Here is a 15,795-nt window from a genome sequence, read left to right as displayed (position 1 = left end):
TTATCACGGTTGTAATTTTATGTTTGTTTGTTTATTAATAAACATACAACTCTCATACAACTCATCTTGACCTTAAGTTATATGAAAGCAGGGACTGTGTCTTCATCTCCTCTTTGTAAACTTTTTATTTATTTATTTGTTGGTTGGTTGATTTGTTTATTTAAAATTTATTTATTTTGTGAGAGATAGAGGGGGAGGGGCAGAGAGAGAGGGAGAGAGAGAATCCTCACAGTCTCCTTGCTCAGTGTGTGAGAAGGGGCTCGATCCCATGACAGTGAGATCATGACCTCAGCTGATATTAAGAGTCAGATGCTTAAAAAAGGGCTTCTATTGTGAGTGGCACACATAGGGCAGCTCCATTGCTCTTCGTGCAGAATTGACATCAAGAGATTTCAGAAGCATAATTTTTTGGTACCCAGGCAGCTTGTGATCATTGGTCCTGAAAGAAAAAAAAAAAAAAAGAGTCAGATGCTTAACCGACTAGGCAACCAGGTGCCCCTTTTTACAAACTTTTAAAATCGAAACCTATACACAGAAAAGTGCACAAATCCTAAGTGTTTAGCTTGATGAATTATCACAAAGTGAACACATCTTGGTCAAGAAATAGAACATTCTCAGGATTCCAGAAGCCCCCCTCATGTAACCATTGAACTTCAAACCTCATAATTAATTTTGCCTGCTTTCTGAACCCAGTATAAATAAAATCATACAGTTTGTATTTTTTGTGTGTCTGGCTTCTTTGATGCAACATTGAATCTGTGAAATTCATATAGTTATTGCATATAACTACAGTCTATTTTTTGCATTGCTATATGGTATTCCATTGTATGAATATACTACAATGTGTTCATTATACAGTTGAAATCTCGACTCTTATAAATAATGCCATAAGAACGTTTTTGTATGTCATTTTTATTGTGGGAAAACATACATAATATTTAACTTTTTAACTATTTTTAAGTGTACAATTCAAAGGCATTAAGTATACTCACAATGTGCAACTATCAACACTATCCATTTCCAGAATTTTTCTGTATGTGTCTTTTTTTTAAATGTTCATATATTTATTTTTGAGAGAGAGAGAGCACATGTGTGAGCTGGGGAAGGGCAGAGAGAGAAAGAGAGAGAGAATCTTAAGCAGGTTCTGCACTGTCAGCACAAGAGCCCAATGTGGGTCATGAACCCACAAACCATGAGATCATGACATGAACTGAAATCAAGAGTTGGATGCTTAACCAACTGAGCCACCCAGGCACCCCTGTACATATATCTTTTTTGATGCATATATGTGCATATTTCTGACGGGCATATGCTTAGGAAATGCTGGGTCATAGAGAATGTTCAATTTTAGTAAATACTGCCAAACAGTTTTCCCAGGTGGTTGTACCAATTTACATGCCCACCAGCCCTGTATGAGAGGGCTGTATTAATCCTTTAATTAACCTAATAAGTGTTTAGTATAGTGTATCTTTTCCCATTTCTCTGATAACTAAGACAGTTTAGCACCTTTTTGCATGCTTAATGGCCATCAGAGAGCTTCTTTTCTTAAATGACTATTTAAGTCCTTTGCCCATTTTTTATTGGATTGCCTATATATTTCTTATTGATGTGCAAGTTTTTTCTACTAGTACAAGCTCTTTCTTGGATGTTTTGCAAATATTGTCCTTCATTCCATGACTTATGTTTTCACTCTCTTAATGGTGTCTTTTGAGCAACCAAAGCTTCCACTTTTAATATAGTCTTATATACCAGTTGTTTCATTTACAGTTAGTGCTTTTTGTGTCCTATTTAAGAAATCTTTCTTTGCCTATTGAGAGTCATGAAGATATTCTCCTATGTCATTTTCTTTTCTTTTTTTTTTTTTTAATTTTTTTTTTCAACGTTTATTTATTTTTGGGACAGAGAGAGACAGAGCATGAACGGGGGAGGGACAGAGAGAGAGGGAGACACAGAATCAGAAACAGGCTCCAGGCTCTGAGCCATCAGCCCAGAGCCTGACGCGGGGCTCGAACTCACGGACCGTGAGATCGTGACCTGGCTGAAGTCGGACGCTTAACCGACTGCGCCACCCAGGCGCCCCTCCTATGTCATTTTCTAGAAACTTAATTGTTTTACCTTTTACAATATGAAATTTACATGTAGATAATATCAATCTGGAATTAACTTTTGTGTATGGTATTAGATAAGGGTCAAGATTCATTTTTTTCTCCTGTAGTTATATGCCCAGCAGACCCAGCCCATTAACTGAAAATATCTTCTGTTTCCCAGTGCAGTGCAGTGACAAATTTGTCCTAAAACAAGCATGGATTTGTTTCTGGACTCTGAATTGTAGTCATTGATCTATTTTTCTCATTGTGCCAATATCATACAATCTTAATTTGTAGCTTTCTGATAAATCTTTTTTTTTTTTTAAGTAACCTTTACATCAAATATGGGGCTCTTACTCATGACCCCATATGCTCTACTAACTGAGCCAGCAAAGTGCCCCTGTAGATTTCTGATAAGTCTTAATATCTGGTAGTGTTCTTCTTGCAAAGCGCTTTTGCCATTCTTCAACTTTTGTGTTTCCATACATATTTTCAAATCAAGTTGTTGATTCCTACCAAAAAATATGTTAGGATTACATCGACTCTATCTATAGATCAATTTGGGAAGAGTTAATTAACATTTTTACAATATTGAATCTTTCAGTCCACGAATATGGTATATCCCTCCAGTTATTTACATCTTCTTTACTTACTTTTATTAATGTTTTATAGTTTTCTCTGAAGAGATTTTATACTTCATTTATTAGATTTATTCTAAGTACTTGGAATTTTTTGAAGTTATTGAAAATAGGCCTGTTTTTCAAATTTTAGTTTCTTTCCATAGGTATATAGAAATACAATTGATTTTGGTGGCCCCTGGGTGGCTCAGTCAGTTAAGCTCCAGGTCTTGGTTTAGGATCAGGCCATGATCTTATGATTCATGAGATTGAGCCCCATGTCTCACTCTGCATTGTCAGCTTGGAGCCTGCTTGGGATTCTCTCTCTCTCTCTCTCTCTCTCTCTCTCTCTCCCTCCCTCCCCCCCAAAAATGAATAAAATAAACTTTAACCAAAAAAAAAAGAAGAATACCATAGTATTACAGTTTCCTTAACATTAAAAGTCAACCTTAGGGATGTCCAGCTGACTCACTTGAAGAACATGCAACTCTTTTTTTTTGTTGTTTTTTTTTTGGTAGTAGGTTTTAAAAAAATGTTTACTCATTTTTTAAATGTTAGTTTAGTTATTTTGAGAGAGAGACAGAAAGCACAAGAAGGAAAGGGGCAGAGAGAGAGGGAGAGGGAATCCCAAGCAGTCTCCACCTGAGAAGAGCCTGATGCAGGGCTCTATCCCGTGAACCATGAGATCATGACCTGAGCCGAAACCGAGAGTTGGAAACTCAACTGACTGAGCTACCCAGGTGGCCCAATGTTTATTCATTTATTTATTTATTTAGAGAGCACACATGTGAGTGGGGGAGGGGCAGAGAGTGAGGGAGAAAGAGAATCTCAAGCAGGCTCCAAGCTGACAGCATGGAACCCAACATGGGGCTGGAGCCCACAAACCATGAGATCATGACTTGAGCCAAAAATCAAGAGTCTGATGCTTAACCAACTGAGTCACAGAGGGGTCCCCCGCATGCAATTCTTGATCTTGGGGTTATGAGTTTGAGTCCCAGGTTGAGAATAGAGATTATGTAAATAAATTAATTAATTAAATTAAATAAATAAATAAATAAACTTTTAAAAAATCACCTTAACTTATTTTTACTTTGCCTCCAATTTAGCAATATCTATGAAGATATAAATTTTATATTCAAGCCATTTTAAATTTATTATTTATTTATTTGAAAGAGAAAGTGCACAAGCAGGGCAGAGGGGCAGAGGGAGAGAGAGAGAGAGAGAGAGAGAGAGAATTTTAAGCAGGCTCCACTCTTAGTGCATAGCCCAATGTGGGGCTCAATCCCACAACCCTGGGATCATGACCTGAGCTGAAATCAAGAGTCTGACACTCACCTGACTGAGCCACTCAGATGCTTCAGCAAGCCATTCAAAAAAATTTTTTTAATGTTTAGTATTTTTTTGGGGGGGGGGAAGGGCAGAGAAAGAGGGAGACACAGAATCCAAAGTGCAAACTCACAAGCTGTGAGATCGTGACATGAGCCAAAGTTGGATGCCCAACTGACTGAGTCACCCAGGCATCCCAGCAAGCCATTTTGTAATCAATTAAGCAAACACTTGTCTATTAACATATAAAAGTTTGGTTTTTTTTTAACGTTTTATTTATTTTTGAGACAGAGAGAGACAGAGCATGAACGGGGGAGGGGCAGAGAGAGAGGGAGACACAGAATCGAAAGCAGGCTCCAGGCTCTGAGCCATCAGCCCAGAGCCCGACGCGGGGCTCGAACTCATGGACCGTGAGATCATGACCTGAGCTGAAGTCGGACGCTTAACCGACTGAGCCACCCAGGCGCCCCTATAAAAGTTTGTTTTACATAAATCTCTAGAATTACTTCAGATGTATATATTACACTTTGGGATACATTGCTGTAAATGTTAGCTGTTTCATAAACATTTGTGTTAGCTGTTCATATTGTTGCTAGTGTTCATTTTTTAAAAAGATTTTATTTATATATAATGTCTACACCTAATGTGGGACTCAAACTCACAACCCTGAGATCAAGAGTCATATGCTCCACAGACTGAGCCAGCCAGGTGCCCCTATTAATGTTAGTTTTTAAATTATTTTATAAGTTGTCATATTCTATTGGTCACACAGACCAAACCTACTGCCATATAGGAGGGGACTATACAAAGATGTGAATACCAGGAGACAGAGATCATGGGAGGCCATCTTGGAGGCTGGCTACCACATCTGAGGAACATAAATTGCTTGCTAGCACAAAAATAATACCATCTGGACTTCAAATTTCATAGGCTACAGTTTTGTCTTCTCTCTTTAACTCTTTTATATTGTAAAAATTTTCATACTGTACATAAAAGGTGCATAAAACGTAAATGTGCAGTTTACTAAGTTATGAAAAAGCTGATATCTGTGGAAAAACAATCACCCAAGTAAAGATCTGGAACAATGCCAACACCCCAAAAGACCCCTCTCCATTCTCCTGAATCACAGTGCCTTCCACACTTTTGATGACCACCATGCTGATTCTTAGGGTTTTCAGTTTACTTTTCTTTATAATGTACCACCTAAGAATGCACTCCTATTCATTATAGTTTAATTTGCCAGTTTAGAAAATTTTTTACAAATGGAATCATGCAGTATGTAGTACTTTTGTATCTATTTTCTTTGGCTCAATATTGTTCTTAAGATTTATTTCTGTTATTGAATTAAGCAGTTCGTTCATTTTCAACTCAGTATAGTATGCCATTCTATAAACATACAAAGTGAATCCATTTTGCTGTTGAAGAATATGTGGACTGTTTGTCTATTACAAATAAAGCTTCTGTGAGGATTCCTTTTTAAAAAAATGTTTACTTATTTATTTTGAGAGAGAGGGAGGGAGAGAGAGAGTGAATGAATGTGAGTGGGGCAGGGGCAGAGAGAGAGAGGGGGAGAGAGAGAATCCCAAGCAGGCTCTGCATTGTTAGGAGACAGCTCACAACCAGAAGTTTACGACCTGAGCCTAAATCGAGAGTTGGACCCTTAACCAACTGAGTCACCCAGGCGCCCCTCTGTGAGCATTCTTACACACATCTCCCAGTATATCTGCACGTGATTTTCTTAGGATATATACTTAGGAATAGAATTAAATAGTCATTTTCAACTTTAGCAGATAATGCCAGACTGTTCTCAAAGGGACTGTGCCAACTTACACTCCCATCTGAAGTGTATGTGCATGTCCTTTGTTCTACCTCCTCACCAACATCTGGAATTTTAGCCCTGTTAGTAAGTGTAAAGTGTTATTTCATTATGGTTTTACTTTTCATTTTCATGATTATTTGTGAGGTTTTACATGTTTACTAGCCATTTGGATTTCCACTTTTGAGCACTTAAATATTTTGTCCATGTTTTGATCGAGGTGTCTGTCTTTTTCTTGTATTTTAACTGTTGTTTATATATTGTATATACGAGTCCTTTTTACATGTACCATATCTTTTCCAACTCCATTCTCTTTTTTTAATTTATTTTTATTTTTTGTTTTTAATTGAAGTATAGTTGACATACAATATTAAATTAGTTTCAGGTGTACAACATAATGATTTAGCAGCTCACACATTTCCAAATTCTCACCACAGTAAATATATTACAAAATTATTGAATATAAATATGTATTTTTTACTATAAACCAGGTATTGTGCTACATGTAGATTTTACAAGTTTGAAAAAAATGGACATGGCCATTACTCTCACAGAGCTGACAGAAATTAAACAAGCAATTATAATTATACTGGAGATATTATAAGGATGTCAGCAAGGGGACTCTATTACAGATGGTCAGTGAGGGTATCTCAGCAGAAGTAATATTAAATGCTTCTTTCCTTGTATTAAGTTTCTGTATATATCAGTGTATGATAGAGCCATACTGACTTTTTATTTATTTTTGTTTATTTATTTTTCACATTAGCAATGATTTTAATTAAAATGATCTAAATATACAAGTTAAAAGCCTGAGATTTTCAGGGTGGATTAAGAAAATTGTATTCAACCATGTTATGTGAATATGATTAATATTTTAGGAAGGAAAATTATATTAAGTAAAAAAAGTAAAAGTGATATACTATTCAAACAGCCAAAAAAAACCCTACAATGGGTATAAGAACAATATAGTCATTAGAACAAGGAAAATTATCATGAATAAAAAGGATATTAAAAAATGACAGAAAGGGTCAATTTTCCAAGATGATATAACAATTTTAAATATGTACACACCTATTTTTTGAAAGTATATATGTTTTCTAAATTTGATATATCATTTTATATTCCCACCAGTAATGTATGAGTGCCCCTGTTACTCTGTGTTCTCACCAGTAATTGAAATTTCATTTTTTTCTCCTTTCTAATAGTTTTCTAGTGCTATCTCATTGTACTATTACTTTACCTTTCCTGATGTTTGCACATTGTTTTATGCACATACTTGCAATCTGTATGTCTTCTTTTTTTTTTTTAACTTGTTTTATTAATTTTTTTAAATTCACATCCAAATTAGTTAGCATCTAGTGCAACAATGATTTCAGGAGTAGATTCCTTAGTGCCTCTTACCCATTTAGCCCATCCCCCCTCCCACAACCCCTCCCATAACCCTCAGTTTGTTCTCCATATTTATGAGTCTCTTCTGTTTTGTCCTCCTCCCTGTTTTTATATTATTTTTGTTTCCCTTCCCTTATGTTCCTCTGTTTTGTCCCTTAAAGTCCTCAAATGAGTGAAGTCATATAATTTTTGTCTTTCTCTAATTTCACTTAGCATCATACCCTCCAGTTCCATCCACGTAGTTGCAAATGGCAAGATTTCATTCTTTTTGATTGCCAAGTAATACTCCATTGTGTGTGTGTGTGTGTGTGTGTGTATATATATATATATATATATATATATATATATATATACCACATCTTCTTTATCCATTCATCCATCAGTGGGCATTTGGCTCTTTCCATACTTTGACTATTGTTGATAGTGCTACTATAAACATGGGGGTACATGTGTCCCTTCGAAACAGCACACCTGTATCCTGTGTATAAATGCCTAGTAGTGCAATTGCTGGGTCATAGGGTAGTTCTATTTTTAGTTTTTTGAGGAACCTCCATACTGTTTTCCGGAGTGGCTGCACCAGCTTGCATTCCCATCCAACCCCATTCTCTTAATGGTGCCTGCCATTTGATGAGCAGGAATTCTTCGTTGTGGTGAAGTCAAGTATATCATTCTTTTTGTTGTCATTTGTGTTAGCCTGGTTCCCCCTAAACCAGAGCCTCATTGTATTATTAGGGAGTCCAGGGTGCAGGTGTGAGGGACAAGGAGAGTGATGCAGGAAAGAAAGGAGAAACAACAGGAGGATGTTTCATCAGATACCTGGCGGCCACTAAATGAAAGTGATTGCTGGATCTGGACACCGTGTCCTCAATAAACAAACTGCTTCTCAAAACCATCCTGGGAGAGGTGAGATAATGGAAGAAATGGAGATAAATTATTCACAGGCTCTTGTCTCCCACTGGTCAAAATTCCACACCATGGAGCATTATCTCCCTCACATTTACAGGTTGCATGTAAGAGTATGCACCTTAAAAAACAGACAAATGAAGCATTTACTGTCATTTTAGAGGGGTTTAGGGACTTAATAGTGATAATGCATGGATTGAATCCACCATGTTTAACATAAAATCATATTTTCTAATTGGTTATTGCTAGCATATAGGAGCTGGTGATATAAAGGTACGGCCATTCCACTCACTGAACAGGCAGTGCCTAAGCTCAGTTCTCATCTAAAGACTCAAAACTTTGTTCTCCCGCTTACTTGGCACACAGCTTCCCATAAAGCTATAGCCCCAAGCAGAGGTTTGGCAATAGTTATGTTCAGGTTGCACATAGGGTTGGAGTGTCCTTGGCTTCAAGCTGAAAACCTGGCCCAGGTTCTCCACTTCCTGGGAGGCACTTACTTCTCCACACACAGGAGTGAAATCTCTGACGGCTACCCTTACTTCTATCTAAACTTATTTCAAAGCCTCGGAAGTTTGTGGATTTGCACATATTCACAGGGAAGGTGTATTGTGTCTTAAAGTCTAGGTCTCTTTTCCCTTTTCAGGTTTTATCTGTCATTGCTATACGTCTGCTGCAGTGTGTGTGTGTGTGTGTGTGTACCCATTTCACCATTTTCATTGGGGGTCTAGTAAGAGTTTCTTGAACTGGTGACAGACAGCAGTTGTGACAGGATGTTAATTAGATTCTCCCTGTTGTCTTTGGAGTTTCAGCAAAGGCCTCAAAAGCAGAAAGGAACACAATACATGCCGGGCACCCCCTTCCCCCACCATCCACCTCAAAGGGAGATGGGAAGAGATTGTGATCCAGTCGTCCAGCTTTACTAATGTTCTACAGTTTGTATATGAGAATGAGGATTGTGTTGGGAGTTACCTGTGGGCTCTGAATTTCCTCTTTGCCACTCTGGGGAGGGAGAAGGGTTGTTCCCATCGCCTAAGGCCAAGTGACTTAGAGGCTTCCACTAGCACCTCTCAGAATGTTTGGCATATATCTCCTGGGGTCTGGAAATCCATAGGGAATGATATCCTAACTCCCACCTGAGGAAGTTCAAAAGCAAGATGCCAGCTGACTGACATGGCAAGTAAGGTGTGTGGGATAGAGAGTGAACTTCACTGCCCTTGTTAGCAGGGCAAAGATGCATAAGTGGTCCGGTGGGCCAAGTGTCCCCACAAAGAAACCAACATGGAATCATTTTAAAAGGATCCTTCCCAATCCAATTAAAAAATGGGCAGAAGACATGAACAGGCATTTCTCCAAAGAAGACATCCAGATGTCCAACAGACTCATTACCAGGGAAATACAAATCAAAACTACAATAAGATGTCACCTCACACTAGTCAGAATAACTAAAATCAACTATACAAGAAAAAACAGGTGTTGGTGAGGATGTGGAGAAAGGGGAACCCTTTTGCACTGTTGGTGGGAATGCAAACTGATGCAGCCACTCTGGAAAACAGTATGGAAGTTCCTCAAAAAGTTAAAAATAGAACTACCCTATGATCTAGCAATTGCACTGCTTGGTATTTGCCCAAGGAATACAAAAATACTAATTCAAAGGGACACATGCACCCCAATGTTTATAGCAATATTATCTATCACATCCAAATTTTGGAAACAGCCCAAATGTCCATCAACTGATAAATGGATAAAGAAGATATGGTGTATATATACAATGGAATATTAGTTATAAAAAAAGAATGAAATCATGCCATTTGCAATAACATGGATGGAGCTAGAGTATTATGCTAACCAAAATAAATCAGAAAGACAAATACCACATGATTTCACTCATGTGGAATTTAAGAAATAAAACAAAGGAGGATAGGGAAAAAAAAGAGAAAGAGGCAAACCAAGAAACAGACACTTAACTATAGAGAGCAGACTGATGGTTATCAGAAAGGAGGCAGATGGGGTGACAGGGTAAATAGGTGATGGGGATTAAAGAGTGCACTTGTTGTGATGAGCACCGGGTATTGTATGTAAGTGTTGAATCTCTAGATTGTACACCTGTAATTAATATTACACTGTATGACAACTAACTGGAATTTAAATAAAAACTTAAAACAAACAAGCAAATAAATGAAAGGATCTTTCCCATGATGTGTGCCCAAAGAGGAAAGGGACCCCAGGAGAGTGAGTTTTATGTGGGATGAATCTCTACAAGGCCAGGGACTGTGGGGAGAAAAGTAACAGGCAGTCAACCAGAGAAGAGGCATCACTGAGGTCCCAACAGGAGAGCCATAAAAAAGCCCACAAAGGTGACATACAAGAGAAAGAGCCAACATTTGTGAATCCTCCACGTGCATGGGAAACCAACTTTCAAAGATAACAGTACTCTGCACCACCCAGGAAAGACGGCCCTTTCCCCCTAATCCATTCTTTTCCTGCACCAAATGCTGGAGGAGGGCAGTTCAGAAACAGCAGCTGGCCAGTGGGAGAGGAGCAATAGACACTGAGGAGTAAAGGCAGGGATGTGGAGAAGCCTGGCATTCCTCCCTTCATCACAGCAAATTTCCCATCTGTAGCAGGCAAGAGCTGGGGAATGGGAGAACCTCATAAACTGAGGTGTAGAGTGGTACTTGTTACCCTGGACAAAACATTTTCACTACTGCAATGAGACTATTCTTGTGACTGAAAAATACTTAAAAAGTGAAGGAATCTGCAAGAGGTTTCATGCGGGACATGGAAAGAACTATGTGTAAGGCAGATGTGAAGGAGAAGCAGAAGAGTTTTGCAATTTTACACCATGGAGGCCAAATCCCTTGGTAAAAATAGCTATTCAGTATGGGAGAAGGATTGAAGAGGAGAATTTGATATAGAGTATAACTAACCCTGATTTATTTTGTTTTAATTTATCAATTTTTTAAAGTTTATTGATTTATTTTGAGAAAGAGAGTGTGTGGGCATGAGTGGGGAAGCGGGAGGGGCAGAGAGAGAATCCCAAACTGTCAGCACAGAGCCTGACTTCGCCCACTGGATCCCATGAACCAAGAAGTCATGACCTGAGCTGAAATCAAGTGTCTGATGCCCAACCAACTGAGCCACGCAAGGTGCCCCTAACTAATCCTGATTTAAAAGGTATTGACTCCAGGGGCGTCTGGCTGGCTCAGTTGGTGGGGTGTGTGACTCTTAATCTTGGGATGTGAGTTTGAACCCCACGCTAAGTGTAGAGATCACTTAAAAATAAAATCTTTAGGGGCATCTGGGGGGCTCAGTCGGTTAAGTGACTGAGTTCAGCTCATGTCATGATCTCACAGTTAGTGAGTTTGGGCCCCTGTCGGGCTCTGTGCTGACTGCTCAGAGCTTAGAGCCTGCTTTGGATTCTGTGTCTCCCTCTCTGTCTGCCCTTCCCCCGCTCACACTCTGTTTCTCTCAAAAATAAACATTAAAAAAATAAGTAAATAAAATAAAATCTTTAGGGGCACCTGGGTGGCTCAGTCGGTTAAGCGTTGACTCTTGATTACGACTAAGGTCATGTTCTCCATATTTGTGAGTTCGAGCCCTGTCTTGGCCTCCACAATGACAGGGTGGAACCTGTTCAGGATTCTTTCTCTCCCTGTCTTCCTGCCCCTCATCTGCTCGCTCTCTCTCTCTCTCTCTCACTCAAAAATAAATAAATAAAAATAAAATAAATTCTTTATTATTTTTTTAAGTTTATTTATTTTGAGAAAGACCACATGCATGAAAGGGGGAGGGTCACAGAGATAGAGGGAGAGAGAGAGAGAGAGAGAGAGAGAGAGAGAATCCCAAGCAGGCTCAGCACCATCAGCGCAGAGCCTGATGAAGGGCTTGAACTCACAAACCACAAGATCGTGACCTGAGCCGAAATTGGACACTTCACTGACTGAGCCACCTAAGCGTCCCTAAATTAAAATCTTAAAAAATATATAATAATAATTGTTTCTCAGCCTTTTGGCTAAGATCAAGTGTAAAAAAATAAATAAAATGTATTGACTCCAAGTGTCTGTGAACATCTTTTAACTTTTCTTCATGTTTATTTAGATCCCACCAAAAACATGAGTAACTGAAATTCATGTTTAGGCTAATAAAAAGACAGGGCACACCCCTCTGGCAGATTTTTAATTATTTTTAAAAAGAATTTTATAGATTTTTAATTTTTATAAATTTTTAATTTTTAATTTATAGATTTTTAATTTTTAGAGTCAGACAATACAGATGCAAAACAAAACAACCAAAAAACCATTTTCATAATGGTCACATTCGTCAAGGTTGTACTGTGGTAGCAAATTATCCTTCAAAATCTCAGTGTTTTACACAACAAAGCTTCATTTCATGCTCATAGTGTATGTTCAACTCAGGGTTGGGGGTGGTACTCTGTTTTACACAGTCACTCAGGGACCTAGGCTGACAGGTTGTACCATCTGTAACATGTGGCTTCCTCATTTGCCACAGCAAAGGAGGAAAGAGCATGGAAATCTTACAACCATTCCTTCCTGATAGAGCCTGGAAGTGCTTCCATTCAGTCTATAGTGGATAGAAATAGTCACGTGACCCCCTTTCTGAAAGAAGGAAGGAAATGTCCTTTTCTTTGTGCCCTAAATGAGAGGAAACACAGATTATCAATAAGCCCTGTTAAAGTCTCCCAGATCTCTGAATCTCACCAACCCAGGGATGACTAAAATCATCTTCCCTGGACTATTTTATTTTTTTAAAGTAGGCTCCATGCCCAATATGGGGGCTTGAACTCACAAGTCTGAGATTGAGAGTCACGTGCTCTACTGACTGAGCCAGCAAGGCACCCCTTCTCTGGACTATTTTATATGGCAACTTAACTTATATAGACTGTCACCCTTCAGTTGTTACCTAACCAGTTCAGTTTGCCCTATGCACAGAAGCCAATCACTGAGACCTGCAGATATGTGGCAGAGAAAGGAATTTATTCACAAGGCAGCCAAGCGTGGAGATGGAGAACAGGTCTCATATCACCTTTCCTGAAAAAAAGGTCTCTTGAGTATTTATGGGATTTTAGGGACAGTGTGGGGGGATATGATTGGAAGCTAGAGAGGGTGAGATAAAGGTCAGGGAATTGTTGATCTATGCAGGCACAGTCCATCATCTTGCTTCTTCATATATCACATGCTCAAAGATGGGGTATTGACAAGATTAGGGGGTGGAGATTTCAGGCTCCTTGACATCAAAATGTCACCTATGGAGATTTGTGCGGGCCCAGTAGGAAGGTCTTGACCCGTCTGAACTGGATGAAAGTGGGCCTCTTAGTTCCTGGAAGACAACTTAAGCTTAAGTGTCTTGTGACTTGTACCTCAGAGACATTTCATACATAGAAGCAGTTATACATTCTTATGATATTTTACCTGGGCTGTCTGCTGTTCAGAGGCAGTTTTAAAGTTTATTGTTTTAAAAAACGGGCCTTAGCAATGAGAAAGAATGAAATATGGGCCTTTGTAGCAACGTGGATGGAACTGGAGAGTGTGATGCTAAGTGAAATAAGCCATACAGAGAAAGACAGATACCATATGTTTTCACTCTTATGTGGATCCTGAGAAACTTAACAGAAACCCATGGGGGAGGGGAAGGGAAAAAAAAAAAAAAAGTTTAGAGTGGGATAGAGCCAAAGCATAAGAGACTCTTAAAAACTGAGAACAAACTGAGGGTTGATGGGGGGTGGGAGGGAGAGGAGGGTGGGTGATGGGTATTGAGGAGGGCACCTTTTGGGATGAGCACTGGGTGTTGTATGGAAACCAATTGACAATAAATTTCATATATTGAAAAAAAAACGGGCCTTAGGTTATAGTTTGGGTAGGAATTTTCCCCATTTTCAATCTGACAAGTCTTTTATGCTACTTAGCTGGTATAATCAAATCTCTGAGTAGAGGTCTCTACTGCACAACACACATTATGAAATATGTTCTAAACTGTACAAAAACCTTACATTCATGTATTATGGTTATAATATAATATAAGAATAATGAATAATATGAACTCATGAATAATATGTGAAATATAAATAATGAATAATATATGAATAACTCATATATTCTGGTTAAGAGCCATTGCTTTCTCAGACTGCTTTACTTTCTTTTACTTCCATCATCAATACTGATATTTTGTTTTCTTTTCACAAGGAAATCCCATTAACAAAATCTCTTTACTGTTAAATTACACAACTAAAAGAAAACAAAATGGGCGGAGTCGTGGATGGTGAACACTTGGCAAGGTTCATTCATTAGCTGGGTAACTCACTCCCTCACTCTGACTTCCCACTATACAGGTAATCCCAACTCATGTTTTGAACAAAATTGGTTATCTGTGAAAAGTAATTTTAAATTTTAACTTAATGAATTGATTATGGGGGAATTCACACGTAAAATCCCAGATAAACTAATTATGGAAAACAAAATCATTCAAGTGTTAAAAAATATACAGAATACATTAATAACCTTGACATGATGAAGACCTTAAGCCATGAAACCCAAAAGTCAGGAATCAAAAATTCAAATGCCTATTGGGAGCAAGCTTGTAATGTTAAGGAGGGAACTAAGCTGAGTGCAAGAGAAATTAACTAGTAAAAAATTTATTCTTACAGAGCTATGATATAAGCAAATGTCATGAAATTGGATATATTTTAAATTTAATGTCGTAATATATAAATTAGAAGATAGAAATCTTTTATGTTTAAAATTTTTTGTTCTGCCTTTGCTTGGGAATCCGAAGTCTAATTCTCATACCAATTTCACATTTTGTGTTTCTAGCTGATAGATGAAAACTGTCAAAGCGTTGTTTTGTTTGGAAGAGTTTGGTTAAGGTCAACTTTTTTTTCTGTTTTGACCATGGTTTTTCTTCTTTCATGTGTTGACTTCTTGACTTTTGTATCAAGTATGCAGGCCCTGAGCCTGGGGACTACTACAGTCAGGTGTCCAGGAAAATTCTGGTCATAGATTGGAGGATCTGAATCGCTCAAAAAACTCTCTAGTCTTCCTGTCATGATATGGACCCCTTGGCAATGAGACCTTCCCCATGACCGTAAGTATTTTGGTTGATAGAACAATTTAGTCTGATGTCTGCTTTGGGTTTGACTCTCGCCCCCAAAACCCGTCCCCATTCCGCATTTCTCCGTCCCCAACTTCAATCGACAGAGATCAGATAAAATGGAAGGTAAAATGATGCGTCTTCTGTGGGGTCCGGGGCGTTGGTGGTCACTACGTGCCATAACCTTCTCCATACCTAACGTTTTGGGTTTATTTACGTTCCCATCACTTATAACCACTTATCGTCCCCACATAAAGTAACAGGGTTGGGGGACAGGAGAAGAGCGAAGATGCTACCAGATGTCACCCCACGCCTCGAGCAACCCCAGAAAAGTCAGTTCAGCTCCCTCTAATCCCCTCTTCCGCCCGGGCCTAACTGCGCGGAGGCTCCCGAAATCACGTGGTCGCCGGGGAACGGGGAAGTGGGAGGCTCAGCCGCCGCCATCTTGCAGGTTCGGAGGCGGAGCGTGCGGGGCGCAGGTCGCGCGTCCGCTTCCCCTCCCCTCGCCCTGCCTCGCTCGGGCTTCTGCGCTCCTCCCCACTTCAGGCTCTTG

General features: G+C 38.9%; 1 non-coding gene across 1 annotated transcript; it reads left to right on the top strand.

Moving 5' to 3' along the window:
- Positions 1-316: 316 nt before the first annotated feature.
- On the top strand, positions 317-500 carry LOC131515624 (U11 spliceosomal RNA). The gene has a single exon (XR_009263678.1). It is a non-coding gene; the product is annotated as a U11 spliceosomal RNA (small nuclear RNA).
- Positions 501-15,795: the final 15,295 nt, after the last annotated feature.

Source organism: Neofelis nebulosa, chromosome 6 (assembly GCF_028018385.1).
Source record: "Neofelis nebulosa isolate mNeoNeb1 chromosome 6, mNeoNeb1.pri, whole genome shotgun sequence".
Classification (NCBI taxonomy): domain Eukaryota; kingdom Metazoa; phylum Chordata; class Mammalia; order Carnivora; family Felidae; genus Neofelis; species Neofelis nebulosa.
This window is presented reverse-complemented; position numbering and strand designations above follow the sequence as displayed.